The following is a 16,606-nucleotide window of genomic DNA, read 5'->3' on the forward strand; positions in this document are numbered from 1 at the left end:
GCCCACACACACCCCCCCGCCAACACACAACCTCCCACATACACCCCCCCACACACCCCCCGCCCCCACTGCACCCCCCTGCCCCCACAGCCCCCCCACCCCAGCAATCCCCCAGCCCCCACAAACCCTCAGCCCCCACAAACCCCACCGCCTCCACAACCCCCCCTCTCCCCCACACACACACACCCCCGCCACCACACATCCCACTGCCCAGACACCCCACCTGTCCACACGCCCCTCTACCCCCATACAAGGCCTCCGCCCCCACCACCGCTCCCCCCGCTCACACCCTTCCCCCCCACAACCCCTCCGCCTGCACACCCCTCTCCCCTCACAACCCCCGCAACACACACACACACCCCTGCACACACACCCTCTCCACACACACCCCCCCACACACACACGCACCCTCCCCCCCACACACACATTCCTCACACACACCCACACACACACATACCCCTTCCACATCCCTCCTCCCCCCCCCCCCCACCCCACACCACCCGCCACACACTTAGTAAAGTAGGTGGATTCACGTGAAGAGGGCTTAAGTCTTTGCCTTGGCTGAATGTATCACTTCGGACAATTCAGGTCTTTGGAAGAGTTTGGTTGATCCTTCCAGCCACTTCTGCCGTCAACTCTCAATATTTAAGGTAGAATAAAATTACAAAAAAAAAAGCAAATCAAAAAATATGTTAAATTGGAACAGATCATTTGGTTGTTATCTCATCTGAGGGTCCCAGCAATGCACAACTGACCATTGCATTTCCTAAAAATGACTTTGATAGTATGAAGTGACAAAGGGTATATATTTATGTAAATTCTTTATGTTAAATGTTTTATTGAAAATATTTTTGCTTTCTCTTCCAAGCAGTCTAATTGGAAAGAAAATTTTAATTAAAATTAAAAAAAAAATTTTAAAAATGATGGAAATACTCAGCAGGTCAGGCCACATCTGTGGAGAGGGTTCTTGGCCCGAAACGTCATTCATTCCTTCTCTCTAGAGACGCTGCCCGTCCCGCTGAGTTACTCCAGGTTTCGGTAAAAGTTTCAGTTCTGAGATACTTAACTAATCTCTGGGAATGAGATATTTCAGCTGCAGAGATAGCAGGGGAAGGATGGTTACAACAAAGAAAATGTCCCTGATAGGGTTAATCTAATTGGATTATTATGGCAGTTAGAAGCAGATGATGTGTTGAGAATAGCAGGGCTGTGGGACATGCCCAGCAGACTAGATTAAACAAATGTAGAGAGAAACACTGAGCTGAAGACACAGACAGAAGACTGGCAGAAATGTCAGTTCTGGTACAATTAGAAAGAAAGAATGAGTTACCTTAAGATGGAGTGCTTGATACTAAGTCCAGAAGGCTGTAACCGTTCCTAATGGAAGATGAAGTAATATTCCTCAAGATGGCATTGAGATTTGTGGTAAGTGCAGAATGCCACAGACGGGGAATAGAGTGGGAGTAGGGTGGAGAATTAAGTTGGTGATCAGGATTATTCTTGTGGACAGAAGACTGATACCCCATAAAGCGATCACCCAATCTGCATTTGATTTCTTCAATGCGTGATGTATTTTGGTAATCACCTGCACAGAAAACCTGTCTTTAGCTTACACTCTAATAAACAGACTTCATACAATGAACAGGAGTGAAAAGTATTGCTGATTTCTCCATATTATCCCAGGCCAATGAAACCTATTACTACACTCCTTTCCTGCCCATTTAAGATTGAATAATACAGACTGAGATGATGGATAGGATGTGCACAAGCAGAATTTGTTTTGATATTTTAGTTTTTTTGTGGCTCTCAACGAAGACAGAATCCAAATAATGTGAGGAATGGATTCAGCAGGAATGATTCCTCTTGCCTTTCGTTATGTCAAATTTTTCAGATGGAGTGCAAGTACTATCTTCCGAATGCTGTAATGAACTAATCGTCTTCTCTGCTGATACCATGTAATAATCCAGGCAAGTGCTGTTGGCAGTTGCACCAAAAAAGAGGCATCCAAATAATTTTAAATCCAAGGGTTGGACCTTCACAGAAAGAGCAGAGTTCTTTAGCCTGTCAATTTTGTAATGTCTGTGCAAGTACTAATTCTGAATACTAATTAATCCAGGAAGGCAGTTGCACAAAAAAATCATCTGGCTTTTTCTCTTGCCTGTCAATTTTGTATGTCTGTGCAAGTACTAACTGAATGAACCAGGATCTTCCACTCAGTTGCACACCATGTAAATCCAGGCACAGGCTGTTGGTAGATTCCAACAGTGGAAATCTTGGTTCAGGTTACCGTGTCTGTCAAGATGCCATCACCACACTTGCCTTGGATGGGAGAGTCTAACTCATTACATTCACAAAAAATAACATGGCCCATTAAAGCCATGATATCAAGTTGTGGATTGTATATACACAGAGGCCTAAATTGAATTGTAAAAATGTGAACTGCAAACCCAACTAATCAGAATTCATTAAACCCATGCTCACCATTTTCTAATGGACGAATTACCAATTTCATATCGGTTTCATTAAGTTGTAATCAGCTAAGCACATGAGGGATCTCAAACTGAAATAGAAACAGGAAGGCATGTTTTATATATAGGAATATGAACAAAACTACTATAAGGGGAGCAGAATTTTGATGAAATCGGAAATATATACATAGAATTCAGACCAAATCGAAACTTGCTTCTGGCACTATCTCCCTTGTCACTGCAGGTGTTCGGTTTAATTTGAATCTAATTCAACAAGTCGAAGCATTTTCCAAATAGAAATTCCCGTTTCACATTATGTAGCAGTGTACACTTAACAATAGACACCGGCAGAGTCTGGGTGGTCTTCTGTCTAAAAAAATAATTTGAGCTCATCCTGTTCTTAGCAAAAGATAACTTCCCCCCTCCCACCCCCCCCCCCCCCCCCCCCCCCCCCCCCCCCCCCCCCCCCCTTCAAAGAAGGATTTTCATAGTTCTTATTATCTTTGGGAAGTTGGTTGCTGATCCAATGGCATTGATTTCTCATTTGATCGCTTTATATTTCGTAAGAAGAAATATAAGAAGCAGGAAGATTTTGTGAGTTGAGATACAGTGTTTGAAAATCTGGTGTTCATAAATGCAAAGCAGTACACAAGTAAATGTTTTAGCTTACTCCATTTCACCACACAATGACAAAGTAAGATGTATTACCTTGTGTAGCTATATTTATGATATTGCTACTTAGAAATTGTAAATACAAACTGAACAAATGTGCCTGCTGATTTGCTAAGATAGATCTGTCCATTTAATATGCTTTATGATGATTAGATTTTCAATTCATTTCCATCTGCAGAAAAGATGGGCTCCGAAATAATGATCCTGCTTACTATGCCCCTGATAAGACACATGGTGGTATTCTAAACAGGTCCATGTTACTAGCAGTGTAATTAAACCTTGTTTAAAAATGGGAGAGGTCAGATGGAGATAAGCTGTTTCATTACAGACAGCAGAAACTAGTGGAAGCAATTTCCTCCTATCAGGAGTAGTGCATCTACTATTCCAGATATGGCCACAAGCTCCAAAACTGATCTCTGGTGTCAAGTTGTGCAGAGTAGGGAACACATTTTTTTGAAAAGACCTTAAACACCTTAGTCCTAGAGTCATACAGCGTGGAAACAGGCCCTTTGGCCCAAGTTGCCCATGCCAACCAACATGCCCCCTCTAAACTAGTCCCACCAGCCTGCTTTTAGAAACATAGAAACATAGAACATAGGTGCAGGAGTAGGCCATTCAGCCCTTCGAGCCTGCACCGTCATTCAATATGATCATGGCTGATCATCCAACTCAGTATCCTGTACCTGCCTTCTTTCCATACCCCCTGATCCCTTTAGCCACAAGGGCCACATCTAACTCCCTCTTAAATATAGCCAATGAACTGGCCTCAACTACCTTCTGTGGCAGCGAATTCCAGAGATTCGCCACTCTCTGTGTGAAAAATGTTTTCCTCATCTCGGTCCTAAAAGATTTCCCCTTTATCCTTAAACTGTGACCCCTTGTTCTGGACTTCCCCAACATCGGGAACAATCTTCTTGCATCTAGCCTGTCCAACCCCTTAAGAATTGTGTAAGTTTCTATAAGATCCCCCCTCAATGTTCTAAATTCTAGCGAGTACAAGCCGAATCTATCCAGTCTTTCTTTTGGCCCATATCCCTCTAAACCTACCTGTCGAAGCGTTTCTTAAACGTTGCAATAGTACCTGCCTCAACGCCCTCCGCAGGCAGCTTGTTCCATACACCAACCACCCTTTGTGTAAAAACGTTAATCCTCTGGTTTCCTGTTAAATCTTTCCCCCCCGCCACCCACCTTAAACCTATGTCCTCTGGTTCTCGATTCCCTTATTCTGGACAAAAGACTATGTGTTTACCCAATCTTTTCATTTCATGATTTTGTACACTTGTCCCAATACTTCTGGTAATTACATCGCTAACTAAAATTAAAAAATATATATCAATACATTTGGAATAATATTAATTTTGGTACATTGTCTTAGATTCACCTCTTCCATCATGTGGGACTCCTTGTCTGCTGGGAGGTAACCTGACTGTAAATACTTGGACTTTGCAAACACTGCAAGGAGCATGTATTAACAGACAAGTCTTCATTTCTCCAATATAAAGAAACCTTTCCTCCATTTAGTGATTGAACTGAAATCAGGTTGAAGAAGGAACAACGTCATCAGATCATGTAATAATATGTTAGCATCCCAGATACATTCTACACCATAGCCATGCTGATGTGGTTGCGATAATCGGAACACAGAACCACACCATAAAACTTGGACACGTATCAAGAACTGTAGGCAGTCTAATGTCCATTCTCAAAAATATAAATGGTGCCATTGAACCCATTGGGACACAGCTAACTGGGATATTTAAGCAACTAGTGTTTTTCTGGAAATGTGCTTCAAACCCTTTAGCGTCTAATTAAAGTAGATTGATGGAAAAGGATAGAACAACAGATACACACAATTAATTGGTAATGTATTTACTTCTGCATCAGATGATTGTGGGAACAAAATCCACTTGCAAGATTCAGCAGTAAGTTCCAGGCTGTGCGGTACCTAGGAAAGGCTGAGCTGTTAGAAGTGTTGTCTTTCAACGAGACATTAAACTAAGGTTATCACTGTTCCTTGAGGAGGACATAAAAGGTCTCTTGGTATTACTTCAAGGGAAGTAATACAAAAAGGGACAGTGGAGTTACTTTTGATGTGCTGGTTAATATGTATTTCTCAATCCATATTCGGAAACCAAATCATCCGGTCACTCACATTTCGACTGTTGGAAATTGGCTGTCAAAATATGTTGAGTTGCAGCATTGCATTTTGTAAATGATACATACTGCAGTTTAGCAGAGGTGAGGGAATGAATAATTAGGGGACTTTGTCTTGGATGGTGCTCAGGTTTTGTGTCTTGGGAATGGCATTCATCCAGGCAGCAGTGGTGAACTGGCCAGGGTGTCATCTTGCCCGATGGCAAGTGGGCCCCTGATGAAGTGGGGCCCCCTTTGTCTCCTGGCAACCAATATTTTTAGACCCAGTCCACCACTGCCAGGCAGTATACAATTCACTCCTTATTTCTGCTATTCTGATATGGAAAGGGTTTGGGGGTAATCTGCTCTAGTAGACACAACATCATATTCATATTACATTCTGGTCAATGGTCACCCTCTGTTTGTTGATGTTGGCAGACACAGCTATCAAATATAAAGGGTATGCAGTTAGGCTAATTCTTGTGGGGCATAGTTGGTTGCTTGACACTTGTGCGTTAATTGCCATCAATTGGCCCATGCCCACAATAGTGTTCAGATGGGAGGAAAACGTCTGCCATCTTTTCTACCTTTAGAAGATGAGATCTACATTCACCAGCACCAACAAAGCTGAGACTTAATAAAGTAATTTTGAACTGTTGCTATTCAGGAGTTTAATCATGGTGTATACATTGTAGTATGTGCTAAGATAACATAAATAATAGTATGATATTGTCCAAATATTCTGTTCTAACCTCAATCATAGGGTAAATATTGATCAGGACAATGGGAATAGTTCTGTAATAATTGTGAACCATTGAGAGTCACTCTCAATGACTCTTGACCCATTGATTCATGATTATTGATTCTTGACAATGCAATAATCTTTCCCTATTTATTATGTTGGGGAGTCACCTGGGTTGTTTATGCTAATGACTCTCCTGAGATCTGAATCTACTGACTCTGTGGCAAGACTGCCCTCTGTTAAGCCACAAAGCAGTGAAATAGTGCAGCACAGTAGCACAGCGAATGAATTGCTGCCTTACAGCGCCAGAGGCTCGGGTTCAATCCTGACTACTGGTGCTGTCTGTACGGAGTTTGTACATTCTCCCTATAATCACATGGGTTATCTCCGGGTGTTCCAGTTTCCTCCCACACCCCAAAGACATAGAGGTTTGTAGGTCAATTGGCTTTGGTAAAATTGTAAATTGTCCCTAGTGTGTAGAATAGTGCTAATGTAAGTGATGATCACTGGTCAGCACGGACTCGGTGGGCCGAAGGGCCTGTTTCCATGCAGTATATCGCTAAAGTCTAAAGTAAAGTCTAAAGTGAAAACATTTTTAATTTAGTGGTCATAATATTATAAATAAAATGTATTTTATTTTATCTATGAAATCTTACACATTCTATAATAATACATTTTTTTGGGAGGGAGGGTTGAGGTATTTTTAATTATTTGAAAACTTTGTTTACTTTATTATGTTCTCTATTGAGTATTGTGTCTGCAGACCTGTTATGCTGCTGCAAGTAAGTATTTCATTGTTCGGTTTCAGTAGATATCACAATTAAACACACTCGCCTTTTGACTTCATTAATTGAAAATCATGTTGAAATGTTCTGAGGTCACGAGACTCTGTATATAAATGTGTCAGTTCCTTTTTACCAACTGGGAGAGAACTCTGTGATGAAGGTGTGATGTGTAATTGAATGACCATTAAATCTGAGAACCAGAATGATCATGGGATGGGTTTAAACCAAGTCTTGTAAGAAAAGTAACCCATTTCAGATTGTAGCTTAGAGCTTCATGTGCACAGAATTACAAATACATTGCCATCTTCATGCATAACAAAACATTTTGGAATGCAGATAATAGTTGTCTTATGTGTAACACAGCCTAATTAGTATCCTACTCTGTCTAAACCATTGTTAGCTATGTTTTATCTGTGGTGTAATGCTTTGAACTCTTCTCATTTTCCTGTGCACAATTCCTGTGATCCGTTTACGATACTGCATGAAACACCAATATTTGTGTTCTGAAGAAGGGTCTCGACCCGAAACATCACCTATTCCTTTTCTCCAGAGATGCTGTCTGACCCGCTGAGTTACTCCAGCTTTTTGTGTCTATCTTCAGTTTAAACCAGCATCTGTAGTTCCTTTCTACACAATATTTATGTTATCCTGCGTATAACAGCTACAGTCCAAGTGCTTGGCCAGATGAAATATCCACAGACTGTGGGCTATACTTAATGTAACTCAATTGATCCCTTTGAAAATCTCATCACATGCTTCCCTATGGCTACTTCCTTAAATTCCATTAAGAGTAACCTTAATAAAACAAAATCAAGCAGTGTAATGCTGGATATTGAAAGACTGTAGGCTTTTAAGGATGAAGCACATAATTTGAGCACAAAAAAATAGCATAAAATTTTATTTACAATATTATAGCCACTAAATTAAAAGAATGCAGCTCAAAATTAATGTCCAGGTTCCTGCTCTCAGCAGGGCTGTTATGGTTGATCATTATGGAATAGAATTGCAGCCAAGATCATCACTTATCTATTGGTCACCTATTCCTTTGCTCCATAGATGCTGCTTCACCCGCTGAGTTTCTCCAGCATTTTTGACTACCATCATTTATCTATTAATCACCAGAAATGCAGCTCAAATATGCTCATGATGCTCTCTTTTTCAATTCACTGTAAAATGGTGACAGACATAAAAGATGTCAGTAGGTTTTCCCTAGATGTTGTGTCAAGCCCTGGCCATCCATTATATACTGACACTGGTTTAGCATTGATGCAGTACCACACTCACTTGAACACGTCACCAAACGTAATATCTTCCAAATGATCCCATGGCTCGATTCACAGAACAACAGGGTGTTTTCTCATGTTTTAACCAGCAGTTGTCTCACAACCAACATTGGGGAAGATGCAGATACACCACTTCCTATTCTGCTGTTTATAGGACCATGCTGCATACAAAGCTGTTCACACATGTCGGGAAATTGGGGCTTGGTCATGTTTTTAGTCCATTAAAGGGATGCTGCATTTACTGTAAGCACCCGGTCAGGTGCCTTGAAAAATATCAGGAAGTTGGTGACTGTTGCCATCAAACATAAAGGTTAAGTCAGTGCCATAAAGAACCTCTCTTCAGGGAAGTTGTGGAGTCGTTTCAGCAAGTTTGCAGTGGAGTTGAGCAAAAACACAGTGAAGGTGAGGACACATATCTTTGGTGTGTATTTACTGTTCAAATGTTCTGCCTCAAGTACCGCAAAAGCTATGGGTTCATCACACCGCTGGAGATTTAAGCTTGTGTCTCTGCTGCAAATTAAAAGCTGCAGGAGGTAATGGGGCACCCCACAATGCTGACTGAGAAATTAAAGCTGAGGCTGACAGAGGCAGAGAATAATATATTCACAGAACAGTAGCAATACATTGACCCTTTAAATCCTGCTCTTTTCCTGTCTGCTATGAAATGTGTTCTCATTTTTTTTCTACTATAGGTCACACGTTCAACAGCCAATTTCTGTTGGGAAATGTAGAAATGATTGCTATGCACCGGGATAATATGATTAGGCACGCATATGACAGAAGGCAAATTCAGATGCATTCTGGCAAATTGTATATGCACCCTGCACGAATTGCACCCTGACCAATTTCCTATGGTTACTCATCAACATGGAAGTGATCGCTGCAGTTATAAAAAATGTACAAAATTGTTTTTATGCACAAACCGTAAAACCCAAATGCAAATGGGTTCAATTTCTAGATAACAGTCTGTATGATAATATTGCACAGGAATTTATTGACTGCAGAAATATTTTGCAGGGTCTCCATTCTTAGCAGATTCAATCCTGGTACATATTCTACAATTGCTTGTTTTATCTTATGGTGTGAAACTCATGACTTCCTGTATTTAACTTTAATTCATCAATTTTCTCAAGTGAAATCATCAAGTCGAGTTTATAGCCAGATGCACAAGTAAGGTGAGGTATAGATACAATGAAAATCTTGCTTGCAGCTGCAACATAGACATATAAACTCAAACAACACATAAAAACATAAATTATACATAAATCGCACAGACATTCTACAAATCAGTGAAAAGAGAAATACAACAAAACAACATGAATTAGTATAGAACACAACTAGAGTTCAAGTCCATGGTGGTGCAAGTGGTCAGTTCAAGAACCTGATGGTGGTGGGAAAGTACCTGTTCCGGAACCTGGTGGTGTGGAACTTCAGGCATCCGATGGCTGAGTCCACCACTTTCTGTAGCCTCTTGTATTCCTGTATGTTACCAGCTCATGATGCAACTGACCAGGATACTTTCTACAGTTCAACTGTAGAGATTTGTAGCAGTAGTCGGTGAAATGCGAAATCATTTCAAACTTCCAAGAAAGCAGAGTTGTTTGCACCCCTTCTTCATGATTATATCTATGTGCCAGGCCCAGGACAGATCATCCAAGATGGTAAGCCCAAGAATGTAATGCTGCTAGCACTCTCTATTGCCGACCCACCAGTGAAAACTGGCACATGGTCTCCAACCTCCCTTTTCAGAAGTCAATAATGAGTTGCTTGGTTACATTGAAGGAGAGCTGGTTGTTGCAGCAGCACGCAACCAGGTATTCTATCTCTCTCTCTCTTGTAGGTTTACTCATCACCAACAGTGATTCGGCCAACAGCAGTGGCGTTGTCGGTGAATTTGTAGATGGCATTGGAGCTTTGCTTAGCCGCAGTCATTGGTGTAAAAAGAGTATAGTAGAGGGTTAAGCATGTAGCTTTGAAGTGCATGTGTTGATGATTAGTGAAGAAACAATCTTGTTACCAATCCTAACCACTAAATGAGGTTTGCTGATGAGGAAGTTGAAGATCCACAGAGGTGCAGAAGCCCAGTTCTTGAAGTTTGGTGATGATTTGCAGGGTATAATTGTGCTGAAGGCCAAGCTGCAGTTGATGAACAACCTGACATATGCATTCCTGTTATCCAGATGGTCAAAGTAGAGTGGAGAGCCAGTGAGATTCCCCCGAAGAAGCAAACTTATCCAAGTACAGTCGTGGAGGCACATGGAACTGCAGATGCTGGTTTACCACAAAAAAAGCCACAGTGCTGGAGTAACTCAGCAGCTCAAGCACCATCTCTAGAGAACATTAATATGTGACATTTCGGATTGAGACCATCTGAGCACAGTTGAGAGGACGCAAGGAATTGCAGATGCTGGTTTACCAAAATATGGCACAAAGTCAAGTCTCAGTCAGAACAAGTTTTTTGTCACATACACATACGAGATGTGCAGTGAAATGAAAGTTGCTCGCGGATTGAACACCATCTAACACACATATTATTTTTACGTAATAAATAATAGAAGGAAAAACGTTCTGTACACTTAGTCCCTGGTGAGAAAGGCGTTTACAGTCCGAATTGCCTCTGGGAAGAAACTCCTTCTCAGCCTCTCCGTTCTCACTGCATGGCAACGGAGGCGTTTGCCTGACCGCAGCGGCTGGCATGTTCTCCAGAGATGTTGCTTGACCTGCTGGTCTTAGCAGGTCAAGCAACATCTCTGGAGAACATGGATGGGTGACATTTCAGATTGGAACCCTTCCTACGTTTTTTCTGAGTATAGTTATTAGCCATTCTAGTAAACTTGCTTTTTAAACTCCGCAAAGAGTTTGCGTTTTAACTAACTCTTCAATAGTTGGAAGCGTTTTTGCCACTCATATGCCACTGGACATTTGTAAATAAATAATAATATTCCACTGGAGACCAGGAAATTCCAAATTAACCACGAATTAAACGCTAACCTATTCCAAAGCTACTAGCTTAGCCATCGAATACTCCTTATCTCACCCTCCCCTTACTGATTCATCCCGCTGCAATATGTAAACAGCACTGCTAGAGTGAACTAGTGTCAGAAATCGTTGCTGGCTTTGGAAATCATGGGGATTACAAACGCGGGGTTGGTTCAGCATTGCCAGCTTGGTAGTCAATGGATACATTCTATTGAGTGAGTGAGGCGGTGGTCTAGAGCAACTAACAAGTGGTTTATTGTGGCTTTCCCCCACTAAATGCGCGAGGATAAAGGAAATAGCCCTTATCAGCAGGGTTCCAGTGCGCCGCCGAATCTCGCAGCTCGCTGAGCTGCCTTTGTGCCAGCGAGATAAAGTGGGAGGAGCTGCCTTCCTGTAATTGTGTCGTTTCACAAGTTGGATATTCCGATTCCAGCTCTCAGTGTGCCGCTGTAAGGACTCGGAGCGGCCGCCTTGCTGCTCCCAGCTTCTTTAACGCATTCTTCTGCTGTTCATTTCTGACTTTCGGTATTATTGCTGCCACTTCTCCAAGATGACAGGGCAGTCGGCTGCATACCTGAGTCAGCTGGTGAGTAACCCCTCCCACCGGGGGTCGGCTTGAGTACCAGGTTATCCTTCTAGTGTGTGAATCAGCTTCTTTATTTTTTCGCGAGGGGTGAGAGAAACACGTTGGTTGCGTGTGGGGTGAGAGGCCGATAAAGGATCAGAAATTGTTACTTGAGCTCAGTGTAAAACAAGTGCAGCCTCGCAGATGGTACCTTGATCTCCAGACGTGATTCACACGGCTCCTTGCTTTCATTGTCGGTTTATATTTGCAATTATAGTCGATAGATTATTTAAGTAAACGATTTGCTGGCTCAGTGTGCAGGTATAAACTGAACCGAAGAGAAAGAGGGAGGGAGGGAGAGACGCCAGCAAGGGTAAATAAACCATATATTTGATCCTACTTCTACTTTAGAAACTTACGGTTCTGTGCCATACTTATTTAGTCAGTACTCTCATGAGATTGGTATGCCGGTTGGAATATCACTTATGGCTCCTTGAAGTTCGGCGTCATCCCCACCCGTCCCCTATTCTTATCCATTCTTCAATAGTTGCTTAAGCCACGCACAATGAAGCTCAATGGAAACATATGACTGCAGTCAGTTAATTATAGACACTATTCTGCTTGGCTAATTGTGAGTAGCTGCAACGTTGGGAACCAGTGGCTCGTTGACAAGGTCCAGGTCTTGCTGAGATTGCAGCGAGCTCCGTGCACTGGTATAATATCAATGTTTCTAGACACGGGCCGCGGTGCAAATTAGTGTGTATATGTTGGACGCGGGGTGAAGAGAGGTAGCCACATGGAATCGTTATAAGAAAGTGCGTGCTTTGGAGGAGAAAAAAATGGGATATAATGGGATTTTGAACGATTTTTTTATAGGGTTAAACGTGTCTCAGACATGTCTTGCACCAGCCAGGCTAAGGGTCGCCGGCTGCATCTGGCTTTAACAGTGTAATGACTCACTGCAGAATGTGTGCGCTGATCAAAATGTGTCTGCGGTTTACTTTGCAAAAACATAATACTTCTTCTGAAAACATCTGGAGATAGGCCATTTAAAAAATATTTTAAACTCATCTAACCACCCCCTCCCTCCTCCAATTCCCTGTGCTGATAACAGCCAGAGATATTTGCCTCGCCCTCTTTTCAAAGTCATGCGAAGTGCTTGGCATTATTCCGGCTATCGTGTTCAAGGTAACTGATATTATTGTTTCGTTTACCGTACTCGTGTGGAATGTTACAGCAATAGTCTATCAACTCAATTCAACTTTTCTCACCATTTCAACCCCGAGGCCGGTTTTGTATTCTCACTGGAGCACTATAGGCGTTCGTGGCAGGAAATGCATTACATTGTTTATGTGGGTTAAATGCAGAACACACGCAGATCAGCAAAGTGTCGCAAGGAAGGACACAGAGTGCTGGAGCAACTGAGCGGGTCTCAACTCGAAACCGACGGTGCAGGAAGGATCTGACTGGGCTCCCTCACCGATCCATGTTCTCCAGAGATGGTGCCCGAGTTACTCCAGCATTTTGCGTCCAGCAGCTACAGTCCCTTGTTTCTCTAAAGTGTCACAAGGCACGGCAAAAAAAAAAAAACGTTAATGTAGGAATGAATCTGGACGGAAGTTATGGAGGTTTAAACAAATTCCTGGTGTATTAATTACCATGAAGCCACTGATTTGAAGCGTTAGCGCTATTTCTCTCCACGGATGCTGTCCGACCTACTGAGTATCCCCGGCCTTTAATTCATGTAAGACTTGTATAAGGGTTGCAACAGACCAACGCAACCCATAAATTATTGCCCCAGTCCACCCGATCTTCACTGACAGCCACGCTGGGTGTCCCTGACTACCGATGAGGTCGACAACCTGATCCATTATGGTTTACTCTTTGCCCGCTTGCTGCTGATGTTACAAATGGTTCATTCAACCCAAGCCAAGGTGAGGGCAAAGATGTTATAGAGGTGTATAAAGTCACGAGGGGAATGGAGATGGTCAATGTACAGAGTCTCTAACCCAGAGTAGGGGTATCGGGAACCGGAGGACAGGGGTTTAAGGTGAGAGTAACCTGAGGGGCAACTTTTTATCTCAGGGTATAATGGGTAAATAGGACAAAGTTACCAGAGATAATTATGGGATATTAGTTGGGCCACATTTGGAGTACTGTGTACAGTTCTGGTCTCACCATTACAGGAAGCATGTGCAGACTTTGAGGAGGGGGCAGAGGAGGTTTACCAGAATACTGCCTGGATTAGAGGGTTTTGGCTGCAGAGAGCAGTTGGATTTTTTTCCTCTGGAACGCTTGAGGTCGAGGGGAGACTTCATAGAAGTATATAAAGTTATGAGAGGGATAGATAAGGTAGACAGTCAGAATCTTCTTTTCCCCCAGGGTGGAAATGTCCAACACTAGTGAGCATAACTATAAGGTGAGAGGGGGAAAGTTTAATGGAGATGTGTAGGGCAAGTACACAGAAAGCGATGGGTGCCTGGAACGCATTGCCAGGATATGAGCCAAAAGTGGTGGGGGCAGATATGAGTATTAATGTGGATAGAGGCATTGGCAAAGAGGAAGCTTTTAGGCAGGCAGTGACTAGGGGGTACCGCAAGTGCAGAGATGAGGGAATTAAAGGCAATATCTCCGAGTTTGCGAGGGATATGGATGGGTGAGTGGGAAAATGTCAGATGCAGTATAATGCAGAGGTTATCCATTTTGAGGCAAAAAACGGGAAAGCAGATTATTATCTAAATGGTGGCCGATTGGGAAAGGGAGATACAGCGAGACCTGGGTGTCAATTGAGGTAGGCAGCAGGTGCAGCAGCAGGCAGTAAATCATGGTATTCAGAACAAACATTGTGGGCCAAAGGGCCTGTTCCTGTGCTGTACTTTTCTATGCTCTATAATCGAGGCAAGTCCTACAACAACATTTAAAAGGCACTTGGACAGGTAAGAAAGGTTTAGAGGGATATGAGCCAAAAGTGGGCAAATGGGACTAGCTTAGATGGGCATCTTGTTTGACATGGATGACTTGAGCCAATGTGCCTGTTTTCATGCTGTATGACTATGACTCCAAATGATGCACATTTAATATTGGCTGCATGGATGGCCAAAGTAGATATTGGAGGCATAGATTAAGCGTCACAGCAATTACAGTGTAATAAGAACTGTGCCAATCACTTCCGAGTTGACTGTGCCTGAACCCCTCTGTCAGTGGATCACCAGCTTCCTGACAGACAGGAAGCAGCATGTGATGCTGGGCAAGCACATCTCGGACCCGCAAACCCTCAGCAGAGGAGCACCGCAAGGCTGCGTACTCTCCCATCTCCTCTACTCTCTCTACACCAATGACTGCACCTCCACAGACATCTCTGTCAAGCTTCTCAAGTTTGCGGATGACACAACCCTGATTGGACTGTTCCACGATGGTGAGGAAACTGCCTACAGACAGGAAGTGTCACAGCTGGCATCCTGGTGCCATTGCAGCAACCTAGAGCTCAATGCTCTTAAGACAGTGGAATTGATTGTAGACTTTAGGAGAGCTCCCACTCACCATCAACAACAACGCAGTCACATCTGTGGAGTCTTTTACATTCCTGGGAACCATCATCTTCAAGGACCTTAAGTGGGGGCCACCACCGACTCCACAGTCAAAAAGGCACAACAGAGGATGTACTTTCTGTGGCAGCTGAGGAAGCACAATATGCCACAGGCAATGATGGTCCAATTCTACACGGCCATCGTAGAGTCTGTTCTCACCTTCTCCATCATGGTCTGGTTTGGCTCACCACCAAGCACGACACCTGGAGGCTGCAGCGAATCGTCCAAACAGCAGAGAAGGTTATTGGCTGCAACCTTCCCTCCATTGATGAACTGTACACTGCAAGGGCCAGGAAGTGAGCGGGCAAGATCATCTCTGACCCCTCTCACCCTGGGCACAAACTCTTTGAATCACTTCCCTCTGGAAGGCGACTCCGGACTGTCAAAACTGCCACAGCCTGACATAAAAACAGTTTTTATCCATGAGTAGTTGCTCTACTCAACAGCCAAAAATCTGTGGCCTCCCTTTGATCTGGTATTTTGTTGGTTCACATGCTTGATCAATGGTGTTTTACCATAAATGTTTTATTATTATTAATGTTTAGTGTTTTCAAAGTCATTCGTAGCTGTCACTGTATGTCATGTTGTTACTTGTGGGCGGAGCACCAAGGCAAATTCCTTGTATGTGAATACTTGGCCAATAAACTTACTTACTTAAATCACTATTGAGACATCCAATGTGGATGGATGACAGAGACGTCAGCAGCCAAATGTGCCTTTAGAGCATATAAATAGCTCGTAGGAGAGTATTAAATGATTGACTGGGAACTTTGGTCGTGTCTTGGTTCCAGATGCTTCTCATTCATGTGGGCTAGCAGCGCCCAGGTACAAATCCTTATCTCTGCTGCGCAAGGCACCCCCAGCTGGAACAACTGTAATTTCAAGGTGAGAGGTTGATGTTTAGAGGAGGTCTGAGAGTAAGAGTTTTTTTTTCATGCTGGGATTTGAATCTAGAATGCTTTGCCTGAGGAGGTGATGGAGGCAAGTACTCTCAATATATTTATGAAGTAACTAGATGACCACTTGAATTGACGAGGCATAGAAGCTACGAATTTAATGTCTGTAAATGGGTTTGGTATAGGTTTGTACAATAGTATGTGTTTCAGTGCTGTATGATACCAACTTAATGCCTCTGCAATTGACTGAGAGATTGGAAGAAGAATTCAAATGTGCCAAATCTCACATTTGATGATTGATACTGAAGCCAATGAAATGTTTGGAACTATATTGGATCTCATTGAAACATATAAGATTGTTGAGGGCTTGGACACGCTAGGCAGGAAACATGTTCCCGATGTTGGAGTCCAGAACCAGGGGCCACAGTTTACGAATAAGGAGTAAGCCATTTAGAATGGAGACGAGGAAACACTTTTTCTCACAGAGAGTGGTGAG

At 42.9% G+C, this 16,606-nt stretch overlaps 1 protein-coding gene across 4 annotated transcripts in view; it reads left to right on the forward strand.

Annotated features, from left to right (window-relative positions):
- The window catches only part of LOC129702126 (probable E3 ubiquitin-protein ligase MID2), a 188,453-nt gene that overhangs the window by 60,303 nt on the left and 111,544 nt on the right, over positions 1-16,606 (forward strand). The window contains exon 1 of one of the 4 annotated variants that reach the window (XM_055643716.1): positions 11,354-11,648. The exons of 2 other annotated variants lie outside the window; for them this stretch is intronic. The gene's annotated coding sequence lies outside the window, so the exon portion shown is untranslated. Of the gene's footprint in view, positions 1-11,353; positions 11,649-11,697; positions 11,765-16,606 lie in introns of those variants that run through there. One more of the 4 variants, XM_055643717.1, reaches the window with a different exon arrangement.

Source organism: Leucoraja erinacea, chromosome 12 (genome assembly GCF_028641065.1).
Source record: "Leucoraja erinacea ecotype New England chromosome 12, Leri_hhj_1, whole genome shotgun sequence".
Taxonomy (NCBI): domain Eukaryota; kingdom Metazoa; phylum Chordata; class Chondrichthyes; order Rajiformes; family Rajidae; genus Leucoraja; species Leucoraja erinaceus.